The sequence below is a fragment of the Pleurodeles waltl genome, chromosome 11 (genome assembly GCF_031143425.1).
Source record: "Pleurodeles waltl isolate 20211129_DDA chromosome 11, aPleWal1.hap1.20221129, whole genome shotgun sequence".
In the NCBI taxonomy this organism is placed as follows: domain Eukaryota; kingdom Metazoa; phylum Chordata; class Amphibia; order Caudata; family Salamandridae; genus Pleurodeles; species Pleurodeles waltl.
This window is the reverse complement of record NC_090450.1, coordinates 938,119,218-938,144,354: the sequence shown is the minus strand read 5'-3', so window position 1 is coordinate 938,144,354 and position 25,137 is coordinate 938,119,218. Positions and strand designations below refer to the sequence as shown.

Below are 25,137 nucleotides of genomic sequence, written 5' to 3'. Positions count from 1 at the left end.
ACCGGCGCTGCCTGGTGTGCGCGAGAAAAACCACGTACACCAGGCAGCGCCGGCGTAGGGGGAAAATGGCGCATGGGCGTCTTAAAATGGGGCAAGTCAGGTTACGTCGAAAAAATCGTCGTAACCCGACTTGCGCCATTTATTTTCGACGCCCATCCCCCATCAACATGACTCCTATCATTGTAAAGATAGGAGTCATGCCCCCTTGCCCAATGGCCATGCCCAGGGGACTTCTGTCCCCTGGGCATGGTCATTGGGCATAGTGGCATGTAGGGGGGCACAAATCAGGCCCCCCTATGCCAAAAAAAATTATTAAAAAAAAATAAAAAAATACTTACCTGAACTTACCTGAATGTCCCTGGGGTGGGTCCCTCCAGCCTTGGGTGTCCTCCTGGGGTGGGCAAGGGTGGCAGGGGGGGTCCCTGGGGGCAGGGGAGGGCACTCTGGGCTCATTTTGAGCCCACTTGTCCCTTAACGCCATGCCTGACCCAGGCGTTAAAAAGCGGCGCAAATGCGCCGTTTTTAGCCACGCCCACTCCCGGGCGTCTCTTTTGCCCGGGAGTATAAATACCACGTAAAGGCCTGGGAGTCATTTTTTAGACGGGAACGCCTCCCTTGCATATCATTAACGCAAGGAAGGGGTTCACGCTAAAAAATGACGCACATTCCGGGAACTTTGGCGCTATTCGCCTCTAACGCCATAGTATAAATATGGCGTTAGTTGGCGTTAGTTTAGCGTCGAATTTGCGTCGAAAAAAACGACGCAAATTCGGCGCAAACGGAGTATAAATACGGCCCAGAGTTTATTTTCTTTTAGTTCACTGTTTTCGATTTAGTTTTAGTGTGTCGGAGTTTCTGCATCCGGCAGGAACTTTCAGGATGCTTTCGTCTTGATTAGTTTTCGTATTTCTGTTGGAAGCCGTTTGTTATCAACAGGATAATGCGGAGAAAGTTCGCTCAGACTGTATGCAGTGTTTGAAACAGAACGAGAGCTGACGAAGGTGTCGAGCGTGACTTTTAACGTTATATAAAGTGGCATATTTAGGAGCCCCTAGCGCCTCCTTTCTCCACATTTGCGTCCTTTGTTTTGACGCAAATGTGGCCCAACGCGGCCAAAAACGCCGCGCCGTTTTTTAAATGCGACGTTACCATGGTGGCGTTAGGGTGGCGTTCAGGGGCTCAAGAAAAGTGGCAGCTCCACTTTTCATAAATCTGCCCCAAAGTGCATTTCTAAAGCGCTTCAGGGCACTCAATTACAGATAGGGTGACCACCTGGCACTGAGGCAAATTCTGGACAGGACTGTAAAAAATTCAGGACAAAGGGTCAAAATTCAGGACAAAAATTCAGGACAAAGGGTCAAAATTCAGGACAAAAATTCAAGAACAAATGTCAGTTTTACAGACACACGCAAGAGAGGCCATGCCTCACTATGTTGTCAGTGCATTTATTTACTCTTTTTAAACATAGCACTATTAATTCACTGTGGACCTTTTGTTATTGCCTCCTGGTGTACTACATTCAGGTGTCACATTACGTCCTTGTTCAGTAGTAAATTAATGCCCTTCACGGCAAGGCCATCACCCCTACCCAAATCTACCCGATCTTTCCTGAAGAGAAAGTAACAGCAACATTTTGATTATGTTTCTGAACATTTCAAAACCCCTGGCAAACACTTTGGGAAACATTAAGGTAATTAACCTTATGCTAGTTTAAACAAATTGAACAAAAACATCTGGCTTACCCCAACCGCCCATGGACTTTCAACCTAATCTTTTTTAAAGAGGCAGGGCAGATGGTGTGCGTGACAGTCTCACACCTAATGACAGGATGTGATGTACCCATAACTAGTCTGTAGTCTCACTGCACTAGAGTGTATGTTTGGGTCTCTACATTTATCTCAGAAATGGGAGCCCGGACTACCAATCAAAGATAATAAAAGAGTAGGATGAAATCGAGATCAAATGGGAGATCCACGGCAAGTAATTCAAAGAGTTGTTGCTAACAACTGGATAAATAAAGAAGAGAAGAACAAGGTGGGACAATTCCTAAAATCAGACAAGATGGGTCCACCAAGACTATTTGAAGGTATTGGGTACATGGGGTGTTGTCTGAACACAGGAGCAAAACAGAAGGGGCACTGTCAAGTGGTTGAACAAGCAACACCCATCCACCTTGGCAAACTCTTCTGGTGCAATGGTTCGCTGTTAGTGCTTGTGAAGGGTGAGCAGGGGCCAGACCCCTTGCAAGGTTGTGCAAGGCAATTGCCCATTTAGTCCATGTCTTTATATGGTTTTGAAATTGAGCAAAAGCCAAACTAGAGATCTGGGTTATCCCTAAGTGTCAAGTACACATAGAATCTTCAAAATATTTGGGATGTAAATTGCACAAACAAAATTTTCAAATTTTAAAATTTAATTAGTGTTTCTTTAACATATGGCACTGTTTTCACCTTCATACACAATTAGAGCTCAGATTGAACTGGGAACCAGTTACCTTTCGACACCTAGGGCCGTATTTATACTCCGTTTGCGCCGAATTTGCGTCGTTTTTTTCGACGCAAATTCGACGCTAAACTAACGCCAACTAACGCCATATTTATACTATGGCGTTAGAGGCGAATAGCGCCAAAGTTCCCGGAATGTGCGTAATTTTTTAGCGTGAACCCCTTCCTTGCGTTAATGATATGCAAGGGAGGCGTTCCCGTCTAAAAAATGACTCCCAGGCCTTTACGTGGTATTTATACTCCCGGGCAAAAGAGACGCCCGGGAGTGGGCGTGGCTAAAAACGGCGCATTTGCGCCGCTTTTTAACGCCTGGGTCAGGCATGGCGTTAAGGGACAAGTGGGCTCAAAATGAGCCCAGAGTGCCCTCCCCTGCCCCCAGGGACCCCCCCTGCCACCCTTGCCCACCCCAGGAGGACACCCAAGGCTGGAGGGACCCACCCCAGGGACATTCAGGTAAGTTCAGGTAAGTATTTTTTTTTTTTTTTTTAATAATTTTTTTTGGCATAGGGGGGCCTGATTTGTGCCCCCCTACATGCCACTATGCCCAATGACCATGCCCAGGGGACAGAAGTCCCCTGGGCATGGCCATTGGGCAAGGGGGCATGACTCCTATCTTTACAATGATAGGAGTCATGTTGATGGGGGATGGGCGTCGAAAATAAATGGCGCAAGTCGGGTTACGACGATTTTTTCGACGTAACCTGACTTGCCCCATTTTAAGACGCCCATGCGCCATTTTCCCCCTACGCCGGCGCTGCCTGGTGTACGTGGTTTTTCTCGCGCACACCAGGCAGCGCCGGTCTGCTTGCGCCGGCTAACGCCATTCAATAAATACGGCGCCCGCATGGCGCTTCAGAATGGCGTTAGCCGGCGCAAAACTTTTTGACGCTAAACTGCGTTAGCGCAGTTTAGCGTCAAAAAGTATAAATATGGGCCCTAATGATTAATATCTACCATTCTTACACTGATTTACAGGATGAAAATCTCGGCAGAGCGAACGGTCCCTCCAAGCCCAGTTTGCTTTTTGGTCTTCTCTTCTGCTTTCTGTAGAGGCCATGTGGCACTAGCGAAGATGGGGTGCTACCACAATGATAGTATTATTTTGCAAACCTTCCCCTGCTCATCCTTCATTCCTTCTTCAGACAGGCCACACATCTGATTTGGTCACTGCTGCGCCATCGGGAGCTCTTTCCACTCTAAAGCTAACTGTGACTGCGGGTGGATTAGATCTTCTGGACTTAGAATGCTTTTATTCAGCTGCAGATGTCCAATGGGTGGCTCACTGGCTTTCTGCCCACCTCCCTGCATGAGATGGGGTTTACCAGTAAAGACTTTTAAGGAAGGCTTAATGCACTGCTCATCGTTTCCTACTGACCATTCTACGGATCACCATCCGGGGTTATCATGCATGGCTTTCTCTTGCCTTGCCAGAACCTGTAAACTCACTGACACGAAGAAACCCTATGCTCCTGCACTACCTTTGCTAAGCCTTCCCACTCGCACAGGATGGCTGTGCTCAGAGCAACTCCATCAGTGGCATGTTGCAGGTGTCTTAAAATTGGGGACTTTGTTTCTGAACAGTGAGCTACTAAATTTCCAAACCCTTGTGGCAGTCTACCATCTTCACCCCGGTCAACTCCTTACTTACAACCACCTTAAATAATCATTAAATGCCCTATTTCATGTCTGCTACCTAGCACTAACCCTACAAGAGGTGTGCCAGAAGCTCTGTACCATAGGAAATGGTGGCAAACTGATGGAATGGGTGTACAGACCTATCCTGCAACATGGAAACCACTCCAGGTCTTCTTGGCATACTGCCTGGGTGATTGATGTACCAAACCTCTGCAAGATATGGACTAAAATACTGGACTTTCCCCACAAAGTATCCCACAGCTGTCACTTTCAGTAAATTCATAGTGCTTCCTTGTGAATGCATTCTGACCGTTGCTTGCCATTGGCCTTGTGGTTTGTAACTCACAATTTGTTGCTTTCAATTTGCTGGCTTTATTTGTTTTATGCTATGCAGCTTGAATTCCTCCCTTCCCTTGCCAAAACCTTATTTACAGTATCCTGCTGAGTGCTCCCTTTCTGTAAACAGGCCTGTAAATCTTGTTCTTATCTTATTATATTTGCTGTGCATTCAAAGAACAAAGTCAAAGGTCAGGCTCTGTCTTAGGTGGGAACTTAGGCCCATATTTATACTTTTTGACGCTAAACTGCGCTAACGCAGTTTAGCGTCAAAAAGTTTTGCGCCGGCTAACGCCATTCTGAAGCGCCATGCGGGCGCCGTATTTATTGAATGGCGTTAGCCGGCGCAAGCAGACCGGCGCTGCCTGGTGTGCGCGAGAAAAACCACGTACACCAGGCAGCGCCGGCGTAGGGGGAAAATGGCGCATGGGCGTCTTAAAATGGGGCAAGTCAGGTTACGTCGAAAAAATCGTCGTAACCCGACTTGCGCCATTTTTTTTCGACGCCCATCCCCCATCAACATGACTCCTATCATTGTAAAGATAGGAGTCATGCCCCCTTGCCCAATGGCCATGCCCAGGGGACTTCTGTCCCCTGGGCATGGTCATTGGGCATAGTGGCATGTAGGGGGGCACAAATCAGGCCCCCCTATGCCAAAAAAAATTATTAAAAAAAAATAAAAAAATACTTACCTGAACTTACCTGAATGTCCCTGGGGTGGGTCCCTCCAGCCTTGGGTGTCCTCCTGGGGTGGGCAAGGGTGGCAGGGGGGGTCCCTGGGGGCAGGGGAGGGCACTCTGGGCTCATTTTGAGCCCACTTGTCCCTTAACGCCATGCCTGACCCAGGCGTTAAAAAGCGGCGCAAATGCGCCGTTTTTAGCCACGCCCACTCCCGGGCGTCTCTTTTGCCCGGGAGTATAAATACCACGTAAAGGCCTGGGAGTCATTTTTTAGACGGGAACGCCTCCCTTGCATATCATTAACGCAAGGAAGGGGTTCACGCTAAAAAATGACGCACATTCCGGGAACTTTGGCGCTATACGCCTCTAACGCCATAGTATAAATATGGCGTTAGTTGGCGTTAGTTTTGCTTCGAATTTGCGTCGAAAAAAACGACGCAAATTCGGCGCAAACGGAGTATAAATACGGCCCTTAGTGTTTACTTTCCTTTCTCTGACTTCAAAGTGAGAGGATTTATGAAACAATCTTGCTGGATACTGGGGTTAGGAAAGAGTTTTTTCCATCACATGACAACATTTAAATAGACTTCAGAATATATCAGAATTCGAAGTACAAATCAAGCACATTTTTGTTAATTCTGAACTGTGCTGGAAACAAATACCTTTACATGATTAAAACAAATCATTGCATTAGGTGATGCAATTTCCACACATCATCGTCTCTGCACAATATAGTTTGATTTGAAAAACTGTATATCTGTGCAAATGTAATGGTCATTTCAATCAAAAATGTGTTGTCTGTAATGGCAGTGTGTTACTACACCATGCATGCTCCAATCCACTCTGCACCACTCTACACCACTGAACCCTTCTCCACTTTACGCCACTCCATGCCACTGCACTCTTCTCCATTCGGAACCACTCCACATTATGCCACTGCTCTCTATGCTACTTCACACTATGCCTCTCTACTCTACTCTAAGCCACTGCACTTTACGCCTCTCTACACCACTGCGCTCTGCTTGTCTGCACGCCATACCACTCCAGTCTAGGCAACACCAATCTAATCCGCACAACTCCACTCTCTGCCACTCTGCAACGCTGCACTGTACGCCACTGCACTCTAAGCTAATACACTCTATTCTAATGCACTTTACTCTGTAACACTCAACTCTATGCCCCTGCACTCTACATCAATACACTGTACATCATTCTAATCTACTCTGCACCTCTGAACTCTATGCCCCGGCACTCTACACTACTTTACTCTATGCTATCACACTCTATGCCACTTTATGCAACTCCACTCTAACCTGCACTTCTCCACTCTAAGCCACCTCACTCTACTGTGAAATAATCTACTTTATGCCACTGCATTCTATGCCACTGCACTCTACCCTGCACCTCTCCACTCTATGCAACTGCACTATACTCTGAAACAATCTATTCTACGCCACTGTACTCTATACCACTCTGACCACTGCAGTCTAGTTCAATGCACTCTACACCACTGCAAGCTGACACTCTGCAACACTGCTCTGGCCGCCACTATACTCTACACCACTCTGCTCTGTACTACTGCATTTTGCACCAATATACTCTATTCCACTGCATTCTATGCCACTCTACTCTGCCCAATGCCACTCTATGCAACTGCACTCTACACCAGTGTACTCTAAACAACTGCACTGCCCTTTACTCTGCACCACTGTACTCTATGCCACTGTTCTCTGTACCACTCTACACCACTGCACTGACACTCTACTCTGCAACTCTGCACTCTACACCACTCTACTCTATGCCACTGCACTCTAGGCACTATACTCTACTCTACACCTCTCTACAATACTCCACTCTGCACCACTCTACACCACTACACTCTATGCCACATGAGTCTACTCTGCACTCTATGACACTGCACCACTCTGTATTACTGCACTCTCTGCTACTCTATTGTATGCCACTCTACTCCACTGCACTCTATGTAACTCTACCCCATGCCACTCTATGCCACTGCACTCTGCACCAATGCACTCTAAACAACTGCACGCCACTGCCCTCTACTCTGTACCACTGTACTCTACGCCACTGCTCTGTGCCACTCTACTCCACAAAACATCACTGCACTGACACTCTACTCTGCAGTGTTGCACTCTCCACCACCGTACTATACACCAATGTACTATGTACTACTGCATTCTATGCCACTGCACTCTATGCCACTCTACTCTGCATCACTCCACAGCACTTTGCCCTACTCTGCACCACTCTACACTACACCACTGCACTCCCTGCAACGTGAGTCTACTCTGCAATCTATGCCACTGCACCACTCTACACTACTGCTCTCTCTGCCACTCTATTGTATGCCACTCTACTCCACTGCACTCTATGCCACTCTACTCTGTCCCATGCCACTCCATGCCACTGCACTCTAAACCACTGCACTCTACGCTAACCCACTCTAAACAACTGCACTGTACCCCACTGCACTGTACTTTGCACCACTGGGCTCTACGCCACTGCTCCTATGCTACTCTACTCCACACCACACCACTATGCCACTAGCTTTAAGCCATGCTGAACAGCAGCTACTCTGGTGTATAACATGGCTAATGGCTAAAACACATTTGCAAAGCCAATAACTCTTTCGTAGATGAGACCTACTGGCTTTGCCAATGTTTGTTAGTACTATGAGGTACTGAGGTACCTGAAAGAACTGTAAAAAATACAATTACACCATAATAAAGGCTGCTACAAAATGCGCAAATACATTTAGGTTAAATAAAAAAAAAGCGCTTCTCAAATACAGATTTGAATAATATACAGTTTCTACGTAGTGCTAAAAAAATGTTATAACACTCCATTAATACCACACACTCCACAGCTCACCTTGGAAAACCATTACAATACCCCTCTGAAAGAAATATCTTTGCCACCAGAAAACTTCAAGTGGCTCCTTTTAGTAAATTCAATGCAGGTTTTCAAGCCCCTTTGTATTTGCAGATTTACCAGTTGCCCACATTTGCATGTGTTTAGGGAAGGAGACCCCCTGGCAAGAAGGCCTTTTCTTATCTGTCTGCCCCTCCCTCCCTCAGAGCACAGGAGACCCCTTGCCTTCCAGCTCAGCTGGGGAAACTCCTCTGCCTGTAATTTCGCCCTGCATCCGTTGCCCTTTAGGTGAAAGGCTAAAATTACGGACAAATGCCGTCCGTTAAAGCTTTCATCACGGACAACGGACAGCAGGGCGAAATTACGGACAGTCCGTGAAATTTACGGACGGGTGGTCACCCTAATTACAGATGTTAACGAGCTCAAGGACAGAGGCGTACCATCTATTGGTACAGCAGGTGCCCAGGGGGCCGCTTTAACCCTAATTTTTCCCGTATTTTATCATTCAAACAGCAACAAAAGGGCCCATTTCCTTCCTTGCACTAGGGACCATTTTTTCACCTGAGAGGGATGAAAAGCTATAAGGTATATTTGAGAGCCCCTAGCGCCACTTTAGTGCTGCCATAGCGTAATTTTTTTTTTACTCTAAGGCAGCGTTAAAGTGGCATTTTCCCCGGACCGTATTTACAAAGTGGCTCAATGCATGCATTGCACCACTTTGTAAACCCTTGCGTCATATTATGTATGGAAGGATGCAAGGAGGGCGTTCCTGCACTAGGAGAGGCGTAAAAATGGCACAAAGGAATCTACGAGATTCCTTTGTGCCATTTTTACCTGCAATTTTTAACATTGTTAAAAAGAGGCTGACATTGGTTACAATGGGCCTCTGTGTGCTTTGCAGGGTTAGCGTCATTATTGTTTATGCTAATCCTGCAAAGCACCGGACTAGCGTAAAAAATTATGAGGCTAGTCACCCTAACTACTGCCATGGTGCGCTGTATTTTAAATACAGCACTACCATGGTGGCGTGAGGGGGAGCGTTAAGGTGCGCAGGAAAAATGACACTGCACCTAGTGCAAGCACAACTTTTCATAAATCTACCCCTGAGCGTGTATGCCCTGTTTGAATACTACGACAATGAGGTCACACAAAGATTCCTTGCATGGTTGCCTCGTCCAACTCAGCTACCAGATCCGGCACATGTGTAGGCTGCACGAGCACAGGGCACAGAACGTACACAGCGGCATGTACCATGCACGCAATACAACTTAGGGCCAGATTTATGAAAAGTGGAGCTGCCCCCAGTGCAGTGTCACTTCTCTTGCACCTGTAGAAAAGCACCCTCTTTTTGGCATGGTTACCCCCATTTTTTGCCTAATGTCAGTGTGTTTTTAACTGTGTTCACTGGGATCCTGCTAACTAAGACCCCCAGTGACTGTGCTCTCTTTCTCTAAATTCAGTTGTTCATGGTCTTTTTCACTCCATAATTGGTATACTGGTGCCCCCATGTAAGTTCCTAGTATATAGTACCCACGTACCCAGGGCACTGCGGCACCAGGAGTCCCACATGGGCTGCAGCATGTATTATGCCACTCATGGGAGCCCATGCAAAATCTCTCTGCAGGCCTGCCATTGCAGCCTGCGTGGAAGGGTGTGTGCACTCTTTTTACTGCAGGTCACTGAAGCAGGTTACTGTAAGTCACCCCTATGGCAGGCCCTCCTAGCCCAGAGGGCAGGGTGCATGTACCTGTGTGTGAGGGTGCCCCTGAATGAGCTGAGGTGCCCCCACAAACTCCAGCTCCATTTTCCTGGAGTTTGTGAGTGCGGGTAAGCCATTTTACCTGTGTACTGGACATAGGCCACTACCTATGTCCGGCTACATAATGGTAACTCCAAACCCAGGCATGCTTGGTATCAAACATGTTGAAATCATACCCCAATACTGTTCCCAGTATTGGTTGTATGATCCCATGCACTGTGAGGGCTCCTTCGTGGACCCCCCAGTTTTGCTCCTACCAGTTTGCAAGGTCTTCCTGGGCAGCCTCGCTGCTGCCACCCTCCAGACAGGTTTCTGCCCTCCTGCTGCTTGAGCAGCTCAAGCCCAGGAAGGCAGAACACAGGATTTCCTTTGGGAGTGGGATTGGGAGATAACCCCTCTCCCTTTGGAAATAGGTGTTACAGGGCTTGGGAGGGGTAGCCTCCCCAAGCCACAGGTATGCTTTGAAAGGCACATTTGGTGCCCTTCTTGCAGAAACTGGTTGGCACCAGTCCAGGGATACCGGTCCCTGCTCTGGTGCGAAACTGGACAATGTAAAGGGGAGTGACCACTCCCCTGTTTATCACCACCCCAGAGCTCCTACAGGGGATCACTTGGTTCTGCCATCTTGAATCCAGGATGGGCAGAGGCCCCTGGGAGCATCTGAGTGGCCAGGTCAGGCAGGTGACGTCACAGCCCCCTCCTGATAGGTGGTCACCCTGCTAGGTGACCAATCCCCCTTTTAGGGCTATATAGGGTCTCCCTCTTGGGCGGGTCCTCAGATTCGACGTGCAAGATTCCAACAGGACTCCTCTGCAATGTTTACTTTTACTTCTGGCCACTGGAACCGCAACTGGACTCCACAGGAACCGACAATCTGCAGCTCGAGTGACGACTTTGCCTCTGCAACATTGTTTCTCTGGCTCCTCCCAGCTCCTGCAACATTTCCCTGGCTGTGCACCCTCTGAGGGTGGTAAGTCATCAGTCTGCACAAAAGAAGTAAGAAGGAATCTCGCTTGGAGTGAAGGAGTCACTCCCCAGTATCTGCAGCCACCAACGGCTCGACAACCAGCCACGTGGATCCTCTCTCCTGCAACTCTGTGTGCATCCTGCAACCCAGGTGGTGGTCTGAAGTTGTCCCCTTGGTCCTCTCTAACAGATGTCTATCTTTGGAGTGGGTGAGTCTTTGCCCCTCCTTGCATGACAGTACTCCTGTGCACCACGACTCTAGCAGCTACCAAGGCTTGCTGGCTCTTCATCCAAGGAATCTTCAGGCTCCATGTAGTCCTGTCCTCCAGCTCTCGTCTCTGACATGGACAGTCTCCTTCCTGCTACTCCAGTGATTTGGAACTCTCTGCCAGGTGTGCTGAGTGGGCCTCACCGCGACTCCTGTTCTTGCTGTCAGCGGGTCGCCTGTGGGGCCTCCATCTTCGTCTCAAGTCTCTTCTAGTTCGTGGGGGTCACCTGGGTCTCCCCTCCATGGGTTGAGTCCCCTCTGACTCTCCTGGTCCCCAGCATTTCTCCAAACTTTTTTTTTAGGTACTCTTGCCATTGCCAAGTCTTGTTAGTGGTTTTCCCTAACCACTTATGTGCTGCATCTCTCCTCGCGATGTGGAACACCGACTGCATCACTCCTGGAACTGCTCTTCTGCTCTTGTGCTGCACAGCCGGCTCCTGTCCTTCCTCGTCAACCTGGTTCAGCATCACCAGAAGGGTGGGTAGTGGCTCCTGACCCAACCGGACACTCCAACTGGAACTGGACTGCTCCCCTTCTTTTGCAGGTCCTCTTCTGGCAGACTCCATCTTCAGTTTCTTCCAGTCTTGCTTGGGTCTTGCATGCATTGTCCTTCTGCAAAGTTTCTCTGTGGGTTTGGGTGAAAAACAGGTAATTACCTCTCTTCTCCTGGTCGCTGGAGGTCACTCTTGTATTTACCTATTGGGGTCCCAAGTGCGTTCAGCTCCCCTCTACAGATCTTACTCACCTGGGTGAGGGTCCGACCTTCACATTCCACTTTTTTAGTACATGGCTTGTTCTCCCCCTAGGGTTCCTGTTGTGGAGAAGTGTGGCTCAATTGTTAGAGTGGCAGACCCTGAAGCAGAGATCTGGCTCAAGACCAGGGTTCAAGTCCTGCTTCGGCAGGTCTTGGGCTCAATTCCCCTTGACCAGATAATTCTCGCCTCGGTGCCTAATCTAATTCATGGGTCCCACTCTGCAACTCTGGGCAATAGCGTTCTTAATCTCCACAACGGCCCCAACAGCGCTTGGATGCCTGGCTTCACCCTGGGGGTGCTCAGGAGTGGGCGCCTCACAGGGAAAAGCCAGGAGGGGTTCCATAGCGGTATGAGTACAGCACCTTGAGACCCTAACGGGTGAGTAGTGCGCTATACAAATGCTCATTTACATTTACATACTGTTCTTTCACTGTTTTCTATTGCATTTCAATGCCTTTTCCTATGTACCAGTGTGTATATATAATTGTGTTTACTCACCTGCTAACAGAGCATAACCTATATAGTAATTTAGTATTGATGTTACCAAATAAAGTACCTTTATTTTTGTAACACTGTGTGGTTCTTTCATGTGTGTAAGTGTTGTGTTACTACAGTGGTATTGCATAAGCTTTGCATGTCTCCTAGATAAGCCTGGCCTGCTCATCCACAGATACCTATAGAGAGCCTGGCTTCCTGGACACTGCCTACACTACACTAATAGGGATACCTCGACGTGGTATAGGGTGAGAACACCTTAGGCATATACCACACACCAGGCCAGCTTCCTACATTGGTGGTCTAGCGTCGGGATAAGCACTTGCAATTGCCTTACCACTCTGCCACTGGGTACTTTCCACAGGAAAGGCTAGTACTGTTAGGTACACAATACATCTAGTATTAGGGATCTAGTCTCCTGAGTTTGGGTAAGCTAGGGGTTGGTATAGCCCTTGCTCCAAACTTTGCTGGGAGCCTAGTGCTAGAGTAGTTAGGGACTCTACACCACTCTAGCTAGCTGACATGTCTTCAGCAGAGCATACCTCTCAGCCCATGGATTCTCCCTATGAGAACCGGACCTTCCAAGAACTTATGGAGATATGTGCTGAGAGAAAGCTGAAGACAGGGAGAAATCCCAATAAATTCTACTTCTGGGCTTGCTCCTCCAGGATGGCCAGGAACATGCTGGTAGCCAGGAGGTGAGGAGGAAGAAGGAGAGTCTGACCGTCAAGTGCTAGAAAAAGATGATTTAGCCACTGAGGTGGGTCAGGAAGTACCCAAGGAGGATCAGGAAACGTCTAGACACACCCACAGTCCTGTCAGGAGCACTGTTAGCAGTTTAAAGGCGGGTCACACCAGTAGGTCCACCTTTGTCCATAGAGGGCTGGTTGAGAGGGTGTCCAAGAATAGGAATAGATCCTCCTCTGCCCACTCTCACATCTCCTTGATATCTGAGGGAACCCACTGCTCAACTTCAGGGGAAGAATCCCTAGGCAGGGAACTCAGGCAACTGAGAATAGAGGAAGACAAGCTGAGGCTGCAGTAGCAACAGCTAGCCTTAGATAGGGAGGCCTTGGCAGTGGAGAGAGAAATGCAGGGGTTGGGGTTAGGACCCCTACATGGCAGACGTACTAGTTTCAGGGAAAACAGGGTCAAGGAGGACTCTTTCGACTCTAGGAACCTGAACAAAGTAGTCCCACCTTACAAGATGGGTGATGACATGTACAAGTGGTTCACTGGTCTGGGGAGGGCCTGTAAGGTACAGCGGGTCCCTCAGAGGCAGTGGGCAGCTATTTTGTGGCTCTCCTTCTCTGACAAGGGTATGGACAGACTCCTCACAGTCAGAGAAGAAGATGCAGACAACCACACAGTTTTAAAATATGCACTTTTAGGAGCCTTTGGTCTGACTACTGAACAATATGGAATCAAGATGAGAGAGACCAGGGAAGAGTCCTCACAGAATTGGGTTGATTTTGTGGCCTGTTCCTTGAAGGCCCTGGAAGGCTAATTGCATGGGAGCAAAGTCAATGATTATCAGGGCTTATACAGCCTAATCTTAAGAGAGCACATTTTGAATAATTGCGTGTCTGATCAGCTGCATCAGTACCTGGTGGACTATGATCTGACCTCTCCCCAAGAACTGGGTAAGAAGGCAGACAAGTGGGTCAGCACCAGGGTGAGTAGGAAGATTCACACAGTGGGTGACCACAAAATGAAGGAAGCAGGTAAGTCTCAGTATAAGCGTGGGGACAAAGATAAAAAAAAAGTCTTTATCAGCCCACAAAACCCATCTGGTGATGGGAACAAATCCTCCTCTTCCTCTTCCTACTACAAAAAGCCTTGGTGTTATGTTTGCAAAAACAAAGGCCGTAGGGCAGGGGAGAGCTCCTGCCCTATGAAAGGCACCACTAAGTCTTCCACCACTACTACCCCCACTTGTACTTCTAGTTCCCCTCACAATAGCAGTAGCGGTGGGACTACTAACAGTAGTCAATCTAAGAGTGTATCTGGGCTCACCTTAGAGTCTGTAGTGGGGTCTGGGCTAGTTAGAGAGACCACTGAGGCTGTCTTGGTCCCTGCTGGGGGCATTGACTTCGCCACCCTTGTTGCCTGTCCCCTTAATATGGGTATGTACAATCAGCATCCCCTCATAAATGGTGGTGAGGCTGAGGCCTACAGGGACACAGGTGCCAGGCTCACTATGGTGACTGAAAAACTGGTGTCTCCTGAGCAACACCTACTTGGTCACACGTCATAAGTGACTGACATTCAGAACAAGACCTTGTTCCACCTCATGGCAGTTATTGATTTCAGCTGGGTGGGTGGGTGGGGGGAGGGGGGTGTAACAGGTCCTAAAAAGGTTGTGGTTTCCTCAGACCTAACTGTAGAATGTCTACTAGGGGACGACTTGGAGACCTCAGCTTTGGCAGAGGTGGAATTGGAGGTGCACGCAGCAATGCTGAGCATCCAGGGCATATCTATGCCCTTACTAGAGCACTGGCTAAGAAGCAAAAAGAGCAAGGAACCTTGGAGCCTGGAACAATGGCCTAAGAGCTTCCTAAATCCAAGGGCAGGAACTGTAAGAAGTTATGCCCTACTCCAGCCGCCAGTGAGGATTCAACTCTTGAGGGTTCAGAATCCACTCCCTGGGTGGAACCTACACCAGAGGAGCTTCAAGCTGACACAGCTGAACTCTTGGGTGCAGGGGGGCCACCAGGGATGAGCTCAGTAGGGAACACCAAGTTTATCCAACACTGGAGAGCTTGAGGCAGCAAGCTGCAGCACAACAGGCAGGGGATGTCAGTGGCACCCATAAGGTGTACTGGGAATACAGACTCCTTTATTCAGAGTCCAGGGATCTCAAAGTTGGTGCCACCAGAAGATTGGTGATCCCTCTGAAATGTAGGGAATTTCTGTTGACCCTTGCACATGACATTCCCCTGGCAGATCACTTGGGGCAAAGTAAGACTTAGGACAAGCTTGTCCCGCACTTTCACTGGCCCCACATGTCAGAAGACACAAATGTGTTTTCTTGCTCCTCTGTCACTTGTCAAGAAAGGTGGCAACCCAAAGGCCCCCCTCACTTCCACTTCCAGTGGTTTTGGTTCCCTTTGAGAGGGTTGGGGTAGATATTGTTGACCCCTTAAACCCTCCATCAGTCTCTGGGAACAGATGTATACTGGTGGTAGTGGACAATGGCACCAGGTAACCGGAGTCCATTCCTCTTAGGACCACTACAGCTCCTGCAGAGGCCAAAGCCCTCCTCATTATCTTTTCAAGGGCGGGCTTCCCAAAAGAAGTGGTATCAGACAGAGGTGCAAACTTCATGTCTGTATACCTGAAAGCCACGTGGAAGGAACGTGGTGTGACTTACAAGTTCACCACCCCTTACCATCCCCAGACAAATGGCTTAGTAGAGAGATTTAATAAAACTCTCAAGGGTTTGATAATGGGGCTCTCTGAAAAACTCCGCAGGAGATGGAATGTCCTATTACCATGCCTTCTCTTTCCCAACAAGGAGGACCCTCAGAAGGGTGTGGACTACGGCCCATTTCAAGTTCTGTTTGGGCACCCTGTTAGAGATCCCCTTGCTTTTGTTAGGTAAGGCTGGGGACAACCTCTCAGGCCCCCAAACAAGACATAGTGGACTATGTGCTTGGCCTCAGATCAAGGATGGCTGAGTACATGAAGAGGGCTACTAAAAACCTTCAGGCCAGCCAGGAGCTCGGGAAGCAATGGCATGACCAGAAGGCTGTCCTAACTGTCTATCAGCCAGGACAGGAAGTGTGTGTCCTGGAGCTTGTGGCTCTCAGGGCACTCCAGGCAAAGTGGAGTGGTGCCCACACCATTGTGGAGAGAAAAGGGGGGGGTCAGCTACCTGGTAGACCTTGGCACTCCCGGAAGCCCCCATAACCCCTATTATGATAGGTCAGACATGGCTCTGCTCATGGCTACTGATGAGCGACAGGAAGAGGAAAGAGACCCTCTCCCTGACCTCTTCTCCCACAATACAACTGATGGCTCAATTGATGGGGTAGTCCTTTCTGTCTGCCTCTCTGAGTCCCAAAAGGAGGACTGTAGAAACATCCTAGGGCAGTTCTCAGAACTCTTCTCCCTGACACCTGGTCAGACCACACGGTGTAAACACACCATTGACACAAGGGACAGTTTGCCTGTGAATAGCAAAATTTACAGACAACCTGACCATGTGAGGGAGTGCATCAAATCTGAAGTTCAGAAGGTGCTAGACCTAGGGGTTATTGAGCCCTCAGATAGCCCTTGTCCAGCCCTGTAGTGCGTGTCCCCAAACCTCACTCCCGAGATGGAAAAAGAGAAATTAGGTTTTGTGTTGACTACAGAGGTCTCAAAACAGTTAAAAAACACTGATGCTCTTCCTATATCTAGGGCAGATGACAAGTATCTGAGCACCTTTGACTTGACTGCTGGCTACTGGCAGATCAAGTTGGCAGATGATGTTAAACCCAAAACAGCATTTTCCACCCCTAGTGGGCATTATCACTTTACAGTGATGCCCTTTGGGTTGAAAATTGCACCTGCCACATTTTAGAGGCTGGTTTATAAAGTTCTACAGGGGTTGGAAAGCTTCAGTGTAGCATATCTGGATAATATAGGTGTCTTTCGCTCCAGCTGGGAGAATCACCTGGTCTACCTAGGACAGTGGTCTTCAAACTTTTTTTGGCCACTCCCCCCCCCCCCAGAAAACTTTTTTAGAGGTTGGGCCCTCCCTCCCCACCACTACCAGAGGACAATTTCTGTATGTTGGTACTCTGCATCATCAACAGCTATCACCACCTGCATATCCCAAATCATAGCTGGTTATATTTGGCAAATAATATTGAACATGTGTTTAGCAAGCTGAAGATTTGTGACTGCCTATGGGCCTCACTTACAAGAATCGGATGCGCCGACATTGATGCGTCAGATTTCTTCTGTTTCCCTATGATCCCCTACCAACGTCATAGATCTTCTGTATTTACAATACAGAGCTCCATGGTGCACGTTTTCACAGATGCATCAGAAAGTGTGATGCATCTGTTGGCGCTGAGCTTACGCATTGTTGGACAAGATCCGTAAAATGACACTGCTCTAGCAATGTGAGGAGGCTCTCATTGGAAAAACCCCAGCATCAATTTTACGCCTACTCTGAGCAGGCGGTACAGTTTTGACGCAGTGCAGTCTCAAAATTACAAAGTGAAATGTAAATTTAACTGCGTCAGGACTATGTGGCTTTCTCCCTGGTAAGGCCTACCCTGCATACATTATACCTGGGGAAGGTATAATGTGACGGAAAGCTTTACAAACTGACGCATTGGGCCCCGTGTGTCAGTTTGTAAATCTGCAGCAGTTCTGTGCACTGCTAACGTCACTGGTGCGCCCATAAAAAAATGATGCAGCAGTGGTGTAAAGGGCATGTTAATTAGGCCCACAATATCACGGTCCCCATACTTTTTTACGGACTTCAACCACTGCTTCCAGTTTGTTGGTATAGTCACAGCAAAGTAGCAAACATAAATGCATACAGTATTCTCCAAAGTGTCGGTTCTGCTTTACACAGACGAGCAGAATATTGGTTAGCTGCTGGTGTGCTCTCTGACCTACTTAAAGCGATTCTTAGCAAAAATATCTCCTTCGACTGTTGAAGAGACATATAGGTCTTTGAAGTTACTACTTATATAAATAAGGGGGCAACATTGATGTTTTCTTATTGCCCCCTTTCTTCCCCTTAATATGAGTCCACCATTTCCCGAGTTTCTCATTTTACAGATGTTCTCCGGCACACTCTAAGATGTTTTCGAAACGACGAAACCAACATTTTGGCCCATATTTATACTTTTTGACGCTAAACTGCGCTAACGCAGTTTAGCGTCAAAAAATTTAGCGCCGTCTAACGCCATTCTGAAGCGCCATGCGGGCGCCGTATGTATGGAATGGCGTTAGCCGGCGCTAAAAGACCGGCGCTGCCTGGTGTGCGTGGAAAAAAACCACGTAGACCAGGCAGCGCCGGCGTAGGGGGAAAATGGCGTTAGGGCGTCTTAAAATGGGGCAAGTCAGGTTGAGGCAAAAAAATCGCCTCAACCCGATTTGCGCCATTATTTTCGACGCCCAGACGCCATTTAAATGACTCCTGTCTTAGTAAAGACAGGAGTCATGCCCCCTTGCCCAATGGCCATGCCCAGGGGACTTATGTCCCCTGGGCATGGTCATTGGGCATAGTGGCATGTAGGGGGGCACAAATAAGGCCCCCCTATGCCACCCAAAAAAAAAAAATATATATAAAAAATTATACTTACCTGAACTTACCTGAATGTCCCTGGGGTGGGTCCCTCCATCCTTGGGTGTCCTCCTGGGGTGGGCAGGGGTGGCAGGGGGGGTCCCTGGGGGCAGGGGAGGGCACCTGTGGGCTCATTTTGAGCCCACAGGCCCCTTAACGCCTACCCTGACCCAGGCGTTAAATAGTGGCGCAAATGCGGGGTTTTTTGACCCGCCACCTCCCGGGCGTGACTTTTGCCCGGGAGTATAAATACGACGCATTTGCGTCGCCGTCATTTTTTTAGACGGGAACGCCTTCCTTGCATCTCATTAACGCAAGGAAGGCGTTCACGCAAAAAAATGACGCTATTTGCCCATACTTTGGCGCTAGACGTGTCTAACGCCAAAGTATAAATATGGCGTTAGTTTTGCACCGAATTTGCGTCGAAAAAAACGACGCTAATTCGGCGCAAACGGAGTATAAATACGGGCCTTTGGCCCATATTTATACTTTTTGACGCTAAACTGCGCTAACGCAGTTTAGCGTCAAAAAGTTTTGCGCCGGCTAACGCCATTCTGAAGCGCCATGCGGGCGCCGTATTTATTGAATGGCGTTAGCCGGCGCAAGCAGACCAGCGCTGCCTGGTGTGCGCGAGAAAAACCACGTACACCAGGCAGCGCCGGCGTAGGGGGAAAATGGCGCATGGGCGTCTTAAAATGGGGCAAGTCAGGTTACGTCGAAAAAATCGTCGTAACCCGACTTGCGCCATTTATTTTCGACGCCCATCCCCCATCAACATGACTCCTATCATTGTAAAGATAGGAGTCATGCCCCCTTGCCCAATGGCCATGCCCAGGGGACTTCTGTCCCCTGGGCATGGTCATTGGGCATAGTGGCATGTAGGGGGGCACAAATCAGGCCCCCCTATGCCAAAAAAAATTATTAAAAAAAAATAAAAAAATACTTACCTGAATGTCCCTGGGGTGGGTCCCTCCAGCCTTGGGTGTCCTCCTGGGGTGGGCAAGGGTGGCAGGGGGGGTCCCTGGGGGCAGGGGAGGGCACTCTGGGCTCGTTTTGAGCCCACTTTTCCCTTAACGCCATGCCTGACCCAGGCGTTAAAAAGCGGCGCAAATGCGCCGTTTTTAGCCACGCCCACTCCCGGGCGTCTCTTTTGCCCGGGAGTATAAATACCACGTAAAGGCCTGGGAGTCATTTTTTAGACGGGAACGCCTCCCTTGCATATCATTAACGCAAGGAAGGGGTTCACGCTAAAAAATGACGCACATTCCGGGAACTTTGGCGCTATTCGCCTCTAACGCCATAGTATAAATATGGCGTTAGTTGGCGTTAGTTTAGCGTCGAATTTGCGTCGAAAAAAACGACGCAAATTCGGCGCAAACGGAGTATAAATACGGCCCTTTATTTTTTAAAGGTGTAAATGAAATGCAGCAAATGCAACTGTGTAGCTCAATGAAACGGCTCGCCTGCAGTAAGTGCTGTATCGAAAAATGTAGTTTACCATTTACATTTCTTTCAATGATTACCATGCCTCCTTGGTAAACATTTGAAGACATGCTTTAAGAATTCGTGCTTCCTCCATTTCCACACCACATCGCTAGCAGCATGGACCCCATCTTCACATGAAGAGCATCAAACCTGTAACTAGGATGCAGCGCTACCTGTGCAACTATTTAGCATAACATTTCCCAGAGTTCTCTGCTCGCCGGTATGGAATATTTGGGGCAGAGAGTGGACGGAACCTGATAAAACAATCCTAACAAAGTGTATTATTTTGCCTGTTAGAAGCCAGTGGAGGTGTAGTAATTCTTGGACAACTAAACGTTTCCTTGGTCTTTGTATCATGAGGTGGTACCCCGAGACGCACCTTTATTCGCCTTTTTATTGTTAGCTTTGCGCAGTGGCAGTATCGTAGCCAATGAGGTCTAACCGAGGCGCGATTATTGCTTATTGAAAACTTTACCCAATACCCCGCCATGACGATTTGAAATATAGTCGATATTGGCAATTTTTGACAGTCTCCAAGGAGACTGAATATTAATGTAAAAAAATAAGATTTTTTTTAGTAGTTTATGTGAACGTGTTGGTGTCGGGTAGACCACACAGAGTTTATTTTCTTTTAGTTCACTGTTTTCGATTTAGTTTTAGGCCCATATTTATACTTTTTGACCCTAAACTGCGCTAACGCAGTTTAGCGTCAAAAACTTTTGCGCCGTCTAACGCCATTCTGAAGCGCCATGCGGGCGCCGTATTTATGGAATGGCGTTAGACGGCGCAATCAGACCGGCGCTGCCTGGTTTGCGTGGGAAAAAACCACGTAGACCAGACAGCGCCGGCGTAGGGGGAAAATGGCGTATGGGCGTCTTAAAATGGGGCAAGTCAGGTTACGTCGAAAAAATCGTCGTAACCCGACTTGCGCCATTTTTTTTCGACGCCCATCCCCCATCAACATGACTCCTATCATTGTAAAGATAGGAGTCATGCCCCCTTGCCCAATGGCCATGCCCAGGGGACTTCTGTCCCCTGGGCATGGTCATTGGGCATAGTGGCATGTAGGGGGGCACAAATCAGGCCCCCCTATGCCACAAAAAAAAAAAAAAAATACTTACCTGAACTTACCTTAATGTCCATGGGATGGGTCCCTCCGTCCTTGGGTGTCCTCCTGGGGTGGCCAAGGGTGGCAGGGGGGGTCCCTGGGGGCAGGGGAGGGCACTCTGGGCTCATTTTGAGCCCACTTGTCCCTTAACGCCATGCCTGACCCAGGCGTTAAAAAGCGGCGCAAATGCGCCGTTTTTAGCCACGCCCACTCCCGGGCGTCTCTTTTGCCCGGGAGTATAAATACCACGTAAAGGCCTGGGAGTCATTTTTTAGACGGGAACGCCTCCCTTGCATATCATTAACGCAAGGAAGGGGTTCACGCTAAAAAATGACGCACATTCCGGGAACTTTGGCGCTAGACGCCTCTAACGCCATAGTATAAATATGGCGTTAGTTGGCGTTAGTTTAGCGTCGAATTTGCGTCGAAAAAAACGACGCAAATTCGGCGCAAACGGAGTATAAATACGGCCCTTAGTGTGTCGGAGTTTCTACATCCGGCAGGAACTTTCAGGATGCTTTCGTCTTGATTAGTTTTCGTATTTCTGTTGGAAGCCGTTTGTTATCAACAGGATAATGCGGAGAAAGTTCGCTCAGACTGTATGCAGTGTTTGAAACAGAACGAGAGCGCGCTCAGACTGTATGCAGTGTTTGAAACAGAACGAGAGCGTGACTTTTAACGTTATATAAAGTGGCATATTTAGGAGCCCCTAGCGCCTCCTTGCTCCACATTTGCGTCCTTTGTTTTGACGCAAATGTGGCCCAACGAGGCCAAAAACGCCGCGCCGTTTTTTTAAATGCGACGTTACCATGGTGGCGTTAGGGTGGCGTTCAGGGGCTCAAGAAAAGTGGCAGCTCCACTTTTCATAAATCTGCCCCAAAGTGCATTTCTAAAGCGCTTCAGGGCACTCAATTACAGATGTTAACGAGCTCAAGGACAGAGGCGTACCATCTATTGGTACAGCAGGTGCCCAGGGGGCCGCTTTAACCCTAATTTTTCCCGTATTTTATCATTCAAACAGCAACAAAAGGGCCCATTTCCTTCCTTGCACTAGGGACCATTTTTTCACCTGAGAGGGATGAAAAGCTATAAGGTATATTTGAGAGCCCCTAGCGCCACTTTAGTGCTGCCATAGCGTAATTTTTTTTTTACTCTAAGGCAGCGTTAAAGTGGCATTTTCCCCGGACCGTATTTACAAAGTGGCTCAATGCATGCATTGCACCACTTTGTAAACCCTTGCGTCATATTATGTATGGAAGGATGCAAGGAGGGCGTTAGTGCACTAGGAGAGGCTTAAAAATGGCACAAAGGAATCTACGAGATTCCTTTGTGCCATTTTTACCTGCAATTTTTAACATTGTTAAAAAGAAGCTGACATTGGTTACAATGGGCCTCTGGGTGCTTTGCAGGGTTAGCGTCATTATTGTTTATGCTAATCCTGCAAAGCACCGGACTAGCGTAAACAATTATGAGGCTAGTCACCCTAACTACTGCCATGGTGCGCTGTATTTTAAATACAGCACTACCATGGTGGCGTGAGGGGGGGCGTTAAGGTGCGCAGGAAAAATGACACTGCACCTAGTGCAAGCACAACTTTTCATAAATCTACCCCTGAGCGTGTATGCCCTGTTTGAATACTACGACAATGAGGTCACACAAAGATTCCTTGCATGGTTGCCTCGTCCAACTCAGCTACCAGATCCGGCACATGTGTAGGCTGCACGAGCACAGGGCACAGAACGTACACAGCGGCATGTACCATGCACGCAATACAACTTAGGGCCAGATTTTTGAAAAGTGGAGCTGCACCCAGTGCAGTGTCACTTTTCTTGCACCTGTAGAAAAGCACCCTCTTTTTGGCATGGTTACCCCCATTTTTTGCCTAATGTCAGTGTGTTTTTAACTGTGTTCACTGGGATCCTGCTAACTAAGACCCCCAGTGACTGTGCTCTCTTTCTCTAAATTCATTTGTTCATGGTCTTTTTCACTCCATAATTGGTATACTGGTGCCCCCATGTAAGTTCCTAGTATATAGTACCCATGTACCCAGGGCACTGCGGCACCAGGAGTCCCACATGGGCTGCAGCATGTATTATGCCACTCATGGGAGCCCATGCAAAATCTCTCTGCAGGCCTGCCATTGCAGCCTGCGTGGAAGGGTGCGTGCACTCTTTTTACTACAGGTCACTGAAGCAGGTTACTGTAAGTCACCCCTATGGCAGGCCCTCCTAGCCCAGAGGGCAGGGTGCATGTACCTGTGTGTGAGGGTGCCCCTGAATGAGCTGAGGTGCCCCCACAAACTCCAGCTCCATTTTCCTGGACTTTGTGAGTGCGGGTAAGCCATTTTACCTGTGTACTGGACATATGCCACTACCTATGTCCGGCTACATAATGGTAACTCCAAACCCAGGCATGCTTGGTATCAAACATGTTGAAATCATACCCCAATACTGTTCCCAGTATTGGTTGTATGATCCCATGCACTGTGAGGGCTCCTTCGTGGACCCCCCAGTTTTGCTCCTACCAGTTTGCAAGGTCTTCCTGGGCAGCCTCGCTGCTGCCACCCTCCAGACAGGTTTCTGCCCTCCTGCTGCTTGAGCAGCTCAAGCCCAGGAAGGCAGAACACAGGATTTCCTTTGGGAGTGGGATTGGGAGATAACCCCTCTCCCTTTGGAAATAGGTGTTACAGGGCTTGGGAGGGGTAGCCTCCCCAAGCCACAGGTATGCTTTGAAAGGCACATTTGGTGCCCTTCTTGCAGAAACTGGTTGGCACCAGTCCAGGGATACCGGTCCCTGCTCTGGTGCGAAACTGGACAATGTAAAGGGGAGTGACCACTCCCCTGTTTATCACCACCCCAGAGCTCCTACAGGGGATCACTTGGTTCTGCCATCTTGAATCCAGGATGGGCAGAGGCCCCTGGGAGCATCTGAGTGGCCAGGTCAGGCAGGTGACGTCACAGCCCCCTCCTGATAGGTGGTCACCCTGCTAGGTGACCAATCCCCCTTTTAGGGCTATATAGGGTCTCCCTCTTGGGCGGGTCCTCAGATTCGACGTGCAAGATTCCAACAGGACTCCTCTGCAATGTTTACTTTTACTTCTGGCCACTGGAACCGCAACTGGACTCCACAGGAACCGACAATCTGCAGCTCCAGTGACGACTTTGCCTCTGCAACATTGTTTCTCTGGCTCCTCCCAGCTCCTGCAACATTTCCCTGGCTGTGCACCCTCTGAGGGTGGTAAGTCATCAGTCTGCACAAAAGAAGTAAGAAGGAATCTCGCTTGGAGTGAAGGAGTCACTCCCCAGTATCTGCAGCCACCAACGGCTCGACAACCAGCCATGTGGATCCTCTCTCCTGCAACTCTGTGTGCATCCTGCAACCCAGGTGGTGGTCTGAAGTTGTCCCCTTGGTCCTCTCTAACAGATGTCTATCTTTGGAGTGGGTGAGTCTTTGCCCCTCCTTGCATGACAGTACTCCTGTCCACCACGACTCTAGCAGCTACCAAGGCTTGTTGGCTCTTCATCCAAGGAATATTCAGGCTCCATGTAGTCCTGTCCTCCAGCTCTCGTCTCTGACATGGACAGTCTCCTTCCTGCTACTCCAGTGATTTGGAACTCTCTGCCAGGTGTGCTGAGTGGGCCTCACCGCGACTCCTGTTCTTGCTGCCAGCGGGTCGCCTGTGGGGCCTCCATCTTCGTCTCAAGACTCTTCTAGTTCGTGGGGGTCACCTGGGTCTCCCCTCCATGGGTTGAGTCCCCTCTGACTCTCCTGGTCCCCAGCATTTCTCCAAACTTTTTTTTTAGGTACTCTTGCCATTGCCAAGTCTTGTTAGTGGTTTTCCCTAACCACTTATGTGCTGCATCTCTCTACGCGATGTGGAACACCGACTGCATCACTCCTGGAACTGCTCTTCTGCTCTTGTGCTGCACAGCCGGCTCCTGTCCTTCCTCGTCAAGCTGGTT

The 25,137-nt window shown here is 48.8% G+C and overlaps 1 non-coding gene across 1 annotated transcript; it reads left to right on the top strand.

Moving 5' to 3' along the window:
• The first annotated feature begins 20,468 nt into the window (after positions 1–20,468).
• LOC138266685 (U4 spliceosomal RNA) lies at positions 20,469–20,609 on the top strand. The gene has a single exon (XR_011199618.1). It is a non-coding gene; the product is annotated as a U4 spliceosomal RNA (small nuclear RNA).
• The last annotated feature ends 4,528 nt before the right edge of the window (positions 20,610–25,137 follow it).